Source organism: Polyergus mexicanus, unplaced genomic scaffold, assembly GCF_030449975.1.
Source record: "Polyergus mexicanus isolate NDT 795.1 unplaced genomic scaffold, iyPolMexi1.0 SCAF_14, whole genome shotgun sequence".
Classification (NCBI taxonomy): domain Eukaryota; kingdom Metazoa; phylum Arthropoda; class Insecta; order Hymenoptera; family Formicidae; genus Polyergus; species Polyergus mexicanus.
In genome coordinates this window covers 1,717,848-1,732,709 of record NW_027223334.1, presented here as the reverse complement: position 1 = coordinate 1,732,709, position 14,862 = coordinate 1,717,848, and the positions used below count along the sequence as shown (strand labels likewise).

The 14,862-nt window shown below is 41.4% G+C and overlaps 1 protein-coding gene across 2 annotated transcripts in view; it reads right to left on the bottom strand.

Moving 5' to 3' along the window:
• Positions 1 to 14,862, bottom strand: part of LOC138939514 (protein bric-a-brac 1) — a 378,309-nt gene that overhangs the window by 363,065 nt on the left and 382 nt on the right. The window contains exon 2 of one of the 2 annotated variants that reach the window (XM_070307352.1): positions 13,867 to 13,929. The exons of the other annotated variant lie outside the window; for it this stretch is intronic. The gene's annotated coding sequence lies outside the window, so the exon portion shown is untranslated. The remainder of the gene's footprint in view (positions 1 to 13,866; positions 13,930 to 14,862) is intronic. 2 annotated transcript variants of the gene reach the window in all.

Below are 14,862 nucleotides of genomic sequence, written 5' to 3'. Positions count from 1 at the left end.
TACTGAAAGTAGAGAATGGATGACATCAGCTGAAAAAAGAATTCAGAAGCGTGAAAGGGTATGCCTATCGAAGATGCGTATTATTGTAATTTAGCGTTACACGCTCATCTCTCAATCCATAGTTTTAGTTCTTCTCTTCTACCATATTTCCATTGTCTTTATACGATCGCGCGTGCACGTTTCTAAACCGATTAAATTGTTGAACCGATTTGGTGGTGAACCGGCCCGTTAAGTGGCCGCGATAAAGTGGTAGTTCTCTCTCTCTCTCTCTCTCTCTCTCTGGTTCTCTCTTCCTCTCGCCGCTCTTCAAAGGAAGGCAATTCGCCAATGGGACAGTGGATTTCACCGGGTGCTGCAACAGCTCTCGCGAATAAGCTACCGTACGAAAGCAGCGAGTCACGATCGGCTTGTTACCGCGGTTCCCTCTCTCGCCTCCTCTTCCTTCTTCACCGATCCTCCCTCGATATATCGCGGATCATGAAGGAATCACGAGGATCATCTACCACTGAGAGCCTCCGCCTATCGTTCTCTTTCTCCCGCTTCTCTTCCCCCTCGCAATTGCCGCGCCATCGCCGCCATCGTGCCATTTGGGCCGATCATACTGCTTAGCGAGTGCATTCGGCATAATGCATAATTCTATGGCCCGCGGTCTGCGCCTCGATGCCGCTGCATTGCTATCAGTTACCGATCATCCGCGCAGTGATGCCGGTGATTCGCGATCCGCGGCCGGGGTTGAGAGGGGGCGGGGAGGGGAGATTGTCTTCTTCTTCTTCGTGAGAGCGTCTAACGTAAGAGCGCTCTCTCCCTTCTCGTATTTATCGTATACGGAGTACCACGTATGAATTATCCGATCGATCCTCCTCGACTTAGGGAAATCGTGAGAGAGATCGTTTCGAATATTCCGCGAGAGAAAAGTTCGACCACGATCGATCGCTCGTAGCTTTGCGCGATCCCTCCCCCTCGTGTCGAAGAGGGGGTTTTTCTTCCTCCGTCGACGTAGACGATGAGTTGAGTTCGCGCGAGTTAGGCTCGGGGTCGAGGAACGCTAGATCGCGAATACTTTCAACGGATGATTATGCGAAAGAAAAAAAAAACAACTTCTCTGTACACTTTCTCCAAGATGGAATGGAAATATTTCGTATCTTCTTATGTGCGGCTGAATTATTACAAGTTTATAAATGGCGCGTGAAATGAAAATACTTTCTTTCAACCCATTGAGATCTCAACAAGGGAAACAAGTTCTCTCTTCTTCAATGTTTCTTTTTTTTCATCTATAACAACCGAAACATTGTATTTCCCCAAGTAATCGTAAGCAAAATATGAAACACACGCGTGAAACTTTTGTACTTATATTTAATATTTATATTTTAGAGATAACACTTTTATTGATCAATTATATAGTCTCCATTCTTTTCTACAATGGTTTTTCAACGATCTATAAGCTTGTCGATTCCATTTTTGAAGAAAGAACTTGGTTTTTCTTGAAAAAAGTTTGTAAGGTGGTTTTCGACAGCTTCCTCGGAATTGAGATTCTTGCCATTTAAACTATTCTGCAAAGACCGGAACAGATAAAAATCTGAAGGCGCAATATCTGGAGAATATGGCGGGTGCTGCAGAATTTCCCATTGCAGCTCCTGCAGTTTTCCTGCAGCTTATTCCTTTCAGTCAGGAGATGCGGCACCCGCGTATCAAGCTTGGAAATGTATCCAAGCTTTTTTAAATGACGAAAAGCGGTTGAATTATCGATGTTCAGCCTCTCAGCAATATCCTCAGTTGTAATCCTTGGGTTTCTTTCCACTGAGGCATGCACAATGTCATCATCAATGCCAGAAGGCCGTCCAGAGCGGGGTTGATCCTCCATGTTGAAATCACCATTTCGAAATCTGCCAAACCACTTTTTGACTGTTCGGAGAGCAGGAGCGCGGTCCAAATAAACGCTTTGAATATTTTTTTGTGCAATCCCAACACTCATGCCTTTCCGAAATTCATATAGCATTACATGTCGCAAATGCACCTTTCGTTCTCCATTTCTAATGATTTTTCTTATGCACAAATGGACTTATCTGAACAATGTCTGACGCTAAATTGACATAACACAACGTCATCTATTCGGTGTAAGTAACAATTACCACACGAAAACAATAGAACTCCGCCATGCAGTAACTTAATGCCATCTATGAAAATCGGGCACGAACTTATGCAATCATCTAATATAATCACGGCACGATACTTAAACGGGACGCAACAAAAGTATTCCAAAGATATTACTTAGGACCCCAGTAATTATAACTCGGATTTATCGTAAATGTGTCAAGCGGAATTTTATTACGGAATAATAATAATAATATTATAGCCAGTACAGATACTCTATAGGAAAATTTGGCCAATCTTAGGAGCAACTGCTTCGAAGCTTTTAGATCCTATTACATCAAATCCTACAAGTTGTTCAGCACGTATGTCGCGCGCGTGCCACGAAATTCACGGTTATCCTTCTAACAACGTGCCCAATCGAATTTCGGCAGATCCGAGAACGTCGAGCGCGGGGCAACAGGCACCCCGGGTAGCCAATTCGTAAATTCACCGGAAATGCGATTTCGTTTGACGGGGGGGCTGCGCCTCGTTACCTCCCCTCGTAATCTAACCTGCAATTCGCAGTAGACACTGATTTTTACTCGACAGGAGGTCGGCGCAATCGGCATTCAAAACGTCAACGAGCCTTGGGGACAAAATGTCCCGAAAATTATACTTCGAAAATCAACTTATACTTCAACAGAACGCCGTCACTTTACGTCACGTCAATACTTTATAATATAACAATGCTAATGATAGAGAAAGACTCTCGATAAAAAATATAACAAAAAAGTTTTTTGCAACAGTTTATTGTAAATACTGATTTATAAATATTTCATTGAAAACAGAATTAAAAATATTATCAATTTTATGGGAAGCGTTTAAAAAATAAGTTATCCTGCATTTATTATTCCTTAAAAATCTCTATTGGCCATTCTAATCTGCTAGGTAAGGATTATGAATAAATGAGAAAAAATAAAAATCTTTAAATAATAATAAATAATACAAATCTCCATTATTTTATTCTGAAATAGAAAGAATAAGCAACATAGAAAAAAAGAATCGAGACAGTGCAAATCTGCATGCTTCAAAACAAACCGCGTCCGATGGCACTGTGATAAATATTAGTCGACAAAGTGCCGAAGAGAGTTTCCAGTCACGTCGAGAGACGCGTCGCCATCGCTGGGACTCAGGGATAAAAAACTCGACGGGTGGTGGCATCGGGGATGGTCGGCAGGGCCCCAGGGATAGAAGGGCGATTACTCGGTTAAGAGAGCGATTACAATATCTATCCCCGATCTAGTTGACCAATAAGAAATTTAGAAAAACCCGCCCGCGGGGCGTTCGAGTGGCGCATCTGTCAGACGAGTCAGCGAGTTTTCTATCTAGTTGGGGAGGGAAAGGGAAGACTCGGAATCAGGATCAGTCCCTCTCATCCCCGACACGTAGATTCGCTGTACCAAGTATCTAGGATAAATTCGATATATATATATATATATATACCGCGGAGAAAGTTGTCGCGGTTTCGTGGCTCGGTCGGCTCGACTGTGCTCAACGAGCTCGAGAAATGCGTAATCGCTCGTAAACCGACGTCGTGAACCTTCTCGATGGACCAATCGAGCCGTGAGAATCGAATACGATGTTGTTCTAATAATCCGAGGGCTCTTCGCCACGACTCGAGCACGTTTCGATGAGGTGGAACGCCGTCGTCGCTCGTAGCAACTGTATGACGCTTTTATGCGAAAGCTGTTTATTCGTGATATAAATTACGTCATTTCTTACAAAATATAAAGATCGTATAAAATTCCAATTCAGAGATACCTTGGCAAATGTAAATGGAATCCAGTTCTCTTACAAGATTGTAGCGTGAGATTATACAATATTTGTTCAACGTTAAAAAAAAAAAAAAAAAAAAAGAGGAAATTAAATTTTAAAGGGATGCAAGATATTACAAAGAGAGCGATATTTCTTTAACTTTAATTTAAAGTGAAGATTGTATTTTAATAAAATTGAAATCGCACGATTAGCGTTTCTACAACATATTCCTATAAATGGCTGAGAGACACAGAAAATATTACAATTATTATTTTAACTTTAGAATCGATAATCGCAAACTACTAGATATATCACGTAGCAATATTCTTTCTGCCATTCCTACAGACATAATATTACAGCGTCTGGAAAGCACATCTTTTTGCTTCTCTCGACGATCTTCTCCCTACGCCAATGAAAAACGCGTCCTCGCTTTTTATGTAAATCAAATAATAATCGTCTTCGTGATGGAAAGCTAGAAGTGTGTTAACGCCCAGTGTTATGCAAAGGACTAGAGTTCCTATTACTATTTACATACAATCGAATCTAACGCGCATACATTTACATACTGCGTAAATGGGTCGTCTCCGAGCAAGGCTAAGGAATATATTATATAAAATATTGTCGAACACAAAAATATATTGCGCAGTTGTATATGTTAGATATGTTTCCGAGAACTTTTCCAACCGTTCGAAATATGAGAGAGATCCTTTTCCTCAAAACCCATCGATACTTCTCGAATGATCGTCCGCTCGATCGGTCTTTGATCTCAGACGCTGATTTTTCCCCCGCGAGATCTGTGAAACTAGTACTTCGCGTACTCTCGCGAATTTCACAATCTGATCATCGACGAGCTATTTCGCCAATCATTTTTTCGATACTATTGTACATCGTATTTAGATGTAGTATAATCATGTATAGGGCAATTTTAAATTCTATCTTTCCTTGCGACATCAAGATTTTTATTCAATTTAATTTTCATACAAGCTAATAATAATCTATTGTTAGCTCTGTGCGCGCGAATCTCCATTCAATATATCTCGATTTATTTCGATCTAAAAAAATTCTCCTCAACCTTAAATATTTTTAAAGGTAATCCAATTTACGAGATTTTCAAGCTTGAATTGTTAATGTGAAATATTTCAATATATGAGTGTGTTATATTTATTGTGATTTTAAATTTTAAATTTAATACAGGAAACTGAAAAATTGACTGCGTGTTCGATGAATCTATTATTAAAGGGGCAGACACAGCGAACTTGGGACAACCCGTATAATTGCCGCTATTTATCAAGAGCGCAACCTGGTAATTTTAAAAGTAATGTCGCAAGTTAATACGAGTATTTTGTGCTGTATGAGCGTTTCTTATATCATCGTACAAGCGTACGTAGTAATCTCAATAAATTTCAATAATTTTAATTAGCATTCTCCGATAACTGTTATTGTCTGCATATGCTACTATTACACGATCTTATACCATGATGTACATTCATATCGTAATATTATACCGGTTTATTACAGGATTATAATTGCAATAATATCGCGTATCTATCGACCCAACGTCACAGTCGCGTTCTCGTCCCTTCGCTCGTCTGGAAATATCATTTTCTCAAATTAAGAGAAATATATTGGTATAACATCTTTAAATCATTATATTATATAGTTCTCTTTTTCAAGAATCTAACGTTCCTAAAGAATTATCTATTATTATTTTATCGATCATTATTTTAAAGAGATATATAGTTATATATGTGTGTGTGTGTGTGTGCGCCTCCTTAGTTCTCTGAAAACAAAATTTATTCTGAATTATGAATTGTGATTTATTCCAGTAGATTAGACAGATTGGTGGATAACAATTGTCTACAAAAAAAAAAAAAAAATTGCACTGTCATCGTCCTCGATTTATTTTTCAGATTCATCGATATATCTTTTCGATCGACGAGGATCAACAAGCGGAAATGTCGAGCAATCTAGGGGAATGGATATTCAGTGGATTTGTTTTCGATTGGCTTTTCCGCGCGAGGCATCGCTGACGGCACGAGCGAGAGGAAACGGGAAAGGAAGAGAAAAAGAGAGAGAGAGAGAGGAAGAGCGACGAGGCGATAGAAGGTAGAGAGGGGTTGGCATAAATATTAATATAATAGCACTGATTGCGCTAGATCGCGGGGGTGCGAGAGTGTACGACACGTTGCAAATAACACGCGGCGGGGTGATGAGGCGAGGAGGGTGGCACAACGAGAGAGGACGCGAAAAGAGAGAGAGAGAGAGAGAGAGAGAAGAAAACGCGAGTTGGTTATGTCGGTAGCATAGTGACATATCCGAGAGCAACAACGTGATGACGCGAGAGCGAGAGCAAAGGGATGGCAAAAGGGGGTAGAGGGTCGGCAAAAGGGACGAAGTACGATGAGCCGAGAGAGAGAGAGAGAGAGAGAGAGAGAGGCACCGACGAAGGGAAACGGGAGGTAGAAAGAGAGGGAAAACTGTTCCGCGCCGCGGGTGTCGGGGTCTTTTCCGGGAGCGGGGGACACGGCACGGCACCACGGGCATTAAATATACACGCTGATTTGTCGTCCGCGGATTGTCACCTCTGATAGCTTTCATTTTGTTGTATATCGGTGCTCGCGTGAGCGCGGGCGTTCACGCGCGTCCCGTCGCGCTTTTCGACGTAATTCGGCCCGCTTGATTGACTTTTGAGCTGGCCTTTATGACGGTATCCGTGCCCCCTCCAATCACCCCCCCTCCCCACCCACCTCTCTTAACCCCCCACAGAACCCCCCCCCCCGTCCTCCCTAACCTTTCCTCCCTCTTCTCTCGTGCCCGCCCCCCCCCCCTTTACCCCCTGTCGACGAGGACGGCGATTTATCGGGTTACTCGCGCGCTCGCTCTCGTCGTTCTCTGCCCCGCTTTCCCGGGGACTATAGGTTCGGATGATCGGGTGCCCCTTCGTCAACCGACGGATCCGTCGCGCCCAGGGCGCGACGTTTTCAGCAACGACACCACAGGGCAAACTGACAATACAGGTGAGCGTGTCAAAACGATGGCGCGAGAGTACGCGATCGGCGCGAATGATATTTCCCCCCTTTCCCCCCCCCTCCCTCTATCCACCTGGCTTTTTCGGTAAAATTTATACTCCAACTCTAACGTCAATCAGCGTAAATGCGTATTATCCGGAAAATACAATTAGCGGCAAATAATGACGGTGTAAACTATCGCGCTCGGGATACATTTCAATTTTTATCGTTGACAGAGAATCGTTGATATAAAATAAAATTCTTCACAATCGTCAATTTTATACTTTTAATTATATACGGAATATTATAGTTGTAGTTATGTATAATCGATCTTTCGTCGAAGTAAACCTCTTTGATTTCCGGCGGAATGATTATTCTGAAAACGAAGATATGTCAGACGGGCAACGCAGTTGCTAGAGACGACTATTGGGTACTTTTAACATACGGGATTCGCGAATGAACGTAAACACGATGCGGCTCGATGCAAATTATTACAACAGGTACAAACCTAGTATCCCTATTGTCATTTGCAATTCATTTTCGGCGCGGCCGAGTCCCTTTTCTCTTTTTTCATTTCATTTCACCAACTCGTTCCGGATTAAATCGCGAGCCTCCATTCGTTTTCCTCAGTTATCCTTATCGCAGCCTGTTTTCACGAGCGGCGTCGCGGTATATTTTATCAACATCGTCGGTACTCACAATGATTTTGAATAATACGCGACGACCCTCCCCGCCATTTGTTGAACGTCCGAAGAATCCCGCTCGTATTGTCCGTCGCCGGAAACATCGCGAGTTTGTTTCCCCGCGTTTGTCTTCGTACAACGAGTCGCACCGTCCGAGAAATAAATATCCTTAATTCCTCGAAAATCATAAAAGCGCTTTTTAAAGCCTTCCACGGATTTGCTGCGATGGGTTTGATCCGTATTTTTTATCAGGGCAGGAAATAATTGTTCATCGTCGTTATAATTAAGGCGTTAAGGGAGAATCAGCTGACGGTAGTTTTGACAATTTTATACAAATTTCAAAATACTCTCCGCCGTATACAGAGTGTTCTCTTTCGTACCGTTACAATTAATCATCCATAGATACTCCGTGTACGACTGTTATGTATATTTTATCATACGTCGAGATTTTTCACGCTTGCACGAATGAAAAAAAAAAAATCATCGCTCTCAATTAAATCGCTCCTTGGTCGATTATAATTTTGGAAACTCTGTGTTAGAGTTTTCTGATAGATATGATTATTGTATAAATTTCAGCGTGACACGTGAACTACTTCGCGCTTTTACGGGAATGAGAAAATCATCGATCCTAATGAAGTTAACCCTTAAATCTATCGATCGGCTATAATTTTGGAAAATTTGCTTTCATCAAAATTGAAACTTGATAGATACGTGACGATTATATATTACAACGTGACACATTCTCTTCCATGCTTTTACATTGAATAAGAAAATCATCGCGTCTAATTAAATCGTCCGTGAATCGACTATAATTTTGGAGTCTATTATTGGCATTCTTTTTCTCTCACCGATAGATACGACGTTATATTATTTATACATGAGATCGTTTTACGGATAAGATGGAAAGAAAGACATCATTTTCTAATCGGCCGTTCCATATATGGAATGGCAGTTGCAAAGGCAAAAATTGTTATATGTGATTGGCAAAAAAAAAACTGGACGCCAGATGGATAAGATGAACGACTGATGAATAATGCGAGGGATCGACATGACGGCGTTACGGCGAATCTACCCCTTTCTTCCTTCTTCACGCATTTCAGCCGAGACTGCGGCATTAACCCTCTTGTCGAGCACAATGGTCACTACAACTGCCATCGTTGCAACAGTAATGAAACGCGTTCGTCTCGACCTGATATAGAAGATAGTAAAGTAATTTCTTGAGACAGCAAAAAAAAAAAAAAAAAAAATGTGCGAAGCAATTCATTTATTTGATTGTCAAATTATTCAACGGTCAACAAAAGCGCGAAAGAATTCACTTTTGATAAGAATCTTATCCAGAGTGTTCAAAAAACTTCCCTGAAAATTCCCTGATCTATCTTTATTGAAAATTCCAGATAAAAAGAAATGTTTCAAAGATTTTTCGGCGCAATTTTCTAAAAAATAAGTTTCTCTTCTTGTACATATTTTCTAATACTTTTGATTTATACAAAGAAGAAATATACAAAGCCACTTAAGTTTTAAGCGCTGGATTTACAAACGTAATGGAAAAAAAAAAAGAAAAAATGACCGACTATCTTTTTCGCTAAAATAAAAATTTTTAATTCGCGTAACATTTTCATTTTTTTTTATCACTAAAAATTAAAATAAAAAATATGTACATATTAGGTGTACAACTTTGCTTCCGCCGTTTTCCTATAGATGGCTTTAGCGGTAAGTAGTGGTCGAAATAAATAGATCATAGATGTCATGCGATAAACTTGAGCATCTGTCAACATAACCCCATAGAAACATTAGTCGATTTGTGTCTGCGTCATAAAGTTATTCTCGATTGAAAATGTCAGTTTACGAGCCAAATTCTCGTCATTTGCGGGAGGTTTTAATTTCCTGCTTCAATATGAAGAAATCTGCGACTGAGGCTCATCGAATGCTCTCAAATACTTACGGTGAAGCCGCTATTAGTGAAAGAACGTGTCGTGAGTGGTTTCAACGCTTCAAGAACGGTGATTTTCACGTCGAAGCGCGGCATAGCGGTGGAAGAGAGAAGATTTTCGAAGATGCAGAATTGGAGGCATTACTTAACGAAGACTCGAGTCAAAGTCAAAAAGAATTGGCACGATCATTGGGAGTGGCCAATACTTCGAATCATAAATGTGTAACCAGTTTTTTACAATAAAGCCTCGAATTTCGGAAAAAAAACGGCGGAAGCAAAGTTGTACACCTAATATTTATTTTATATCTATATATTTATAATATATTTCAAACACACAATTCTCACACAACTTGGCTTATTGCCTACAGTGTAAAAGCAAAATTATCAAAGAGGGAATTAAAAAAAAAAAAAAAAGATCCCTGAATCCCGATAAAATTTCCAGGTACAAAAAAAAATTCATCGTTAATTATTTACAAAGAAATCAAGGCCTAACCCGATACTGCGTAAATTTAATTTTCGCGCGAATCGAGCACGTTCCGGGAGATTTGCATTTGTACGATCTGAACAACAAAGCGGGACTCTTATCGCGGCGTGCGTGTTGCGTCTATGCGAATTACGCGGCGAGTCGCTTTACGTCGCGACGAGGAACGACCAGAGAAGTAGACGGCACGCGAACACCATCACGGTGCCGCGATAAGCGATTTATTGTTTTGTCATTCTATGCTCCAGATAGCCTGGAATGCGAACTTCATTACTTCTCCTCTCGCGCTGTTCTCGCGCGTATGCTTGCCCCGATACGATATACAAATCGCCCTGACCCCTCGCGGCGGATCAGTGCGAATAATTCGCGACAACTCGTTCGCAGCTAATCGTCGACCTAATCACCGAAGCTGTATATCTCGCGCGAGGGTGATCGACTGATTATTTCAGACGGAAATGCTCAAGACATATTTCGTATCGAGTAATACAACGTAACTTACATGTTAATAGTGTAATTTTGGATCAATTTTAAATGATGTAAATTTTTTCTTTTTCCGATGTGCAATGATATAATTTGATTATATCAATTAATCGAGAGATTAATTGATAATAAAATTATATTAGATTTTTTTATATAAATGGTTTTTCTTATTAGAAATATTATTATGAAAAATATCCTAGATCGATTAAAAAATCTGTATATACGAGTAAGTCGATTTTTGATAAATACCCCTCTCCCCTCTCAAAATAAATCAATTTTAAATGATGTAAATGATTTTTCTCTGTTTCGATATATAATGATACATTATATTAATCGATAATAAAATTATATTAGATTCTTTTATATATATGTACATATTTTTCTTATTAGAAAAATTATTATGAAAAATATTCTAGATCGATTAAAAAAATCTGTATATACGAGTAAATCGATTTTTGATAAATATACCCCTCTCCCCTGCCAGAATAAATCAATCTTAAACTTTAATACAAATGTATTTTTACTTTCATTTTTCAGATATTTCCCTCGACGTTTAGCAGAATAAATGGAAACTGATTTATAAAGAAGCGGAAGTGTAAGCCTACCCCTTAACTCGAAAAACACATTTCGCAGCCCCATTCAACGATCTCTGATAACTCTATTCCGTAGGTTAAACTCGCGTAAAACAGATAAGGGCGAAGTGGCACGAGCCCGATGACGGCGACAATCGACGGAAACGACGGGCGCGAAGGATGTCGCCTACCCATCTCCCCCGCCCCCCCCCCACCCACCCACCCCACCGAATCCCCACAGACTCTCCTTCGCGCGTTGGTCTTACGGTTCGCCTATCGCCCCGATAGCGAACGCGATACCGTTGCCGGTTATTGGAAATAGCACCGGTCGGTCGATCTACTCCCCCCAATCCCCCTCCCCTCCCCTCCTCCTCCGCCCCACCCGTCGTTGAAATACACACAAGTCTAGCGCGCGAGTCTACGTCATATCTTGGCGTGTGTACATTATTCATGGCCATCGGTGAAAAGGGCGCCAGCCGTATTACGTATGCCGCGGGTTATTATGCCCACTAAATGTTTAATGTGTTTGCCTTCCTTCGCCGGCCACGGACGTGGCTTTATGTTTTAGTAAAGTAAATTACTGTTTTTTTTTTTTTTTTTTTTTTATTAGTCCTACCGTTTATGTTGGTTCAATCGATTCACGGCTCTCCCTCCCTCTCCCCCGCCCCCGGTTCTCTCGGCCCCCCTCTACCCCTTTTTTGATCATCTCTCTCTCTCTCTCTCTCTCTCTTCTCTTTTCTCTAGCATATGCCCGTATAAATATATACATACATATATGTATGTATATATGTATGTATGTATATTATGTGTGTGCGTGCGTGCGTGTGTCTGTGTGGTTTTCTCTCCGGCCGACTGTGGTGAATTTTTATGTACCGCCGCCGCCGCCGCCGCCGCTCTCTCGACGAATATTTAATCGCTCTGTCTTATTCATTTTTAGTGCGTCGTACACGGGCCCCCCCTCCCCCCTCCCCCCTCCCATCTCCTCTCCTCGCCGCGTCACCGAAATAAGGGCGACCGCGCACAATGGCGCGCAATGAATTTCAAAGCTCGGCCTTCCTTTCACCAAGGGCCCCCTCCCCCCCGGCACAATGTCGGAAGGAAATAGCGACGAATCGCGTAATTTGTTTTGCGAGCGCCGACCCCCCGTTTCGCCGGGCGAAAAAAAAAAAAAAATTTCCGCGGCTCGCCCGTTCGCGAGATACGCTCCCGCCGAATAACTTGTCGCTAACGACAAGTCTCACGCGCGGCGGCAAGAGAAGGGGTGCGGAGGCCGAAGGGGGGAGGGGGGGAGGGGAGCGCGTAAAGTCTCTCTCGTCGACGCCGGAAGTTAGTTATTTACGAAATTAATATCCGGCAGAGCTTTTCCTCGGACCACCGAAAGAGGGTCGGGGGAGGGGGAGGGGGGGAGGTAGGTGAGTGGAAGGGGCAGGTCGTTAAAACCGCGATCGCAAAAACGCGTAACGCCGGTTCCCGGCTAAGCTCGACGGAAAGTTTGGAATTTACTGCCCCGACATATTGGCTACGAAAGCACGCGAAATTAAGGCTAGTAAAACACTCGGCTGACACGTGCCCGAAGCCCGGCACACGTCTCGCCCTCCCCCCCCCCCCACCTATCTATCTATCTATCTATCTATCTATCTATCTATCTATCTACCTACCCCGATCGCTGGCCTCTTTCGCTCGCGTTGTATCTCGCGAGCGAAATTGTTCGACGGTCGTTCGTTGCGGACCGTCTTTCGCGTCGGGGAAAATTCGCGTGAAATATTTCGCGACGTCGACGGCGGCGGGAAAAGTCGCGGCCGTTTCCGCTAATTCGTCTGAAAGGGCGCGAGAAATGTTTGCCCGGATATACCCAAGTCGCGCTCGTTTCGCGATGAAATAACGCGACACGATATGAATGCGATTTAATCTTTCACACGGACGTGTCGCGGCTTTTTTATTTTTCGTCCTCCGTCCTCCGATCAGTGTCCTTTTATTCGCGACGTATGTATAAAACTCAGCTCGTCGCGCCGTTCGACGAACGTTCAATTATCCTCGTTCGTATTATATCAATTTAACGCGATATTTTTTATAACATCATCGAAAACGACCGGTGTATCTTTAACAATGAATTGCGTTTTACGTATAAATTTCATTTGACTTGAGCGCGCTTGAGAATGTCATGTCTCTCTCGCGACTTACACAATGTAATCGTTAGTTGATAATTTCGCAAAATATATATTATACATTGTACGAAAATTAAATAAATTTCATACTATGTATTAAGCATCTTAAAATTTGTTTTCGCAAATTTTAAGCGATTGTTCTTATAGGCTGAAACTCATTTTCATACAATAATTTTTATATTTCATTTTACGATACGTATAAATAATAAAAGTTGAAATTATATAAAAGTATTAATAATGGCGTCGTTAATAAATTGAATAATACTGGGATGTATTTTCTTCGATGAGCGCATCTATTTTTAGATCCAAACAGTTAAAGACCAGTTTAGTATGAAACTGATGGCGACATCTTTTAGCTACAAGGCGAGTTGCATTTCCGATTCTCCCAATGTTGCGCGGTAATGCAGACGAGCCATCAAATTATTACGTTATCAATTTATTATTTTTTAAATCCATAATTTTTTTTATTAATATAAACAATCCGAGTCATGTCATGTTCAAACGTATAAAATGATTAATCACACATATAAATGGACATGAAATATATATGAATGTGCAATTAATATGGGGGAACAAAGTCAATGTGTGAAATAAATAAAAAAAAAAAAACGATGTTAACAATATATCGAAAAGATATAGAATAAACAAAACATTGGGCTTACCAAAACGATGAATGAAAAAGAAGTGTAAGAGATGCGAAAATGTGCGAGGAGACGTGTGTGCGTCTGTAACAACGGAAAAGAAATGTTTGTAAATAAGAATGTAAGGAAATTCGAGGATGTTTCAATCGAGTAATCAACAACGCCTTATGAATTATTAGATGCAATTTATTTATATTAAAATTATTATACATATTATTAAATACGTAATAATTATTTATAATTATTTGTATCTCGAAATTTAAATTTCTCAAGACTCTCTCTCTCTCTCTCTCTCTCTCTCTTTCATCGCGTAAAAGAAACGAGACGCCTCTATACATGTATGCATCAAAATTAGAAAAAAAATTGTAACAATTTTTTCTACAGAGAAATATAATATTTTACATAAAAGAATAATTCATATCTGTCCAATCTATTCAATCTAATTATTTAACAATTTTTTCGAAATATAATCGATAATAATTGAAGAATATTTGTAAATTGTACATAATGGAGAATAATTATACATGGATCAGCTGATTTTTCTAGGTTATTAAGAGAAGCGCAGAAATATTTGCAAGAGATCAAAAAAAATGTCAAAATGTTTTCAAATGTGAAACGATCATAAGAAAGCGGCGTCCGCGGTCCCTTTTGCGCGAAAACAGATCCGCCGTAACGGGGGACTAGATGCGGCCCTGCTGCTGGGACGACCGATCCTCTCGGGACCGTCGCGTCGCGGCGCGGCATGCGTCGCGGCGGCGCGGCGTGACGTTTCGTCGTCGCGCACGCACACGTACAATCGCTCTCTCATTCATCTATCTTCACGCGCGCACACACACACACACACACACATACACGTACGCCGCGACGCAACCACTTGTGGATTTCCCGGTCGCGCGGCGCCGCGACGCGTCGGCGGACCGCGCGGCTTTTCCCGACGCCGGCGTCCCGGTCGGGCTGTCCCGCATTCGTCGTCCGGGACAACAGTACTCTGCGTTGATACCACTGCTTATCTCTACT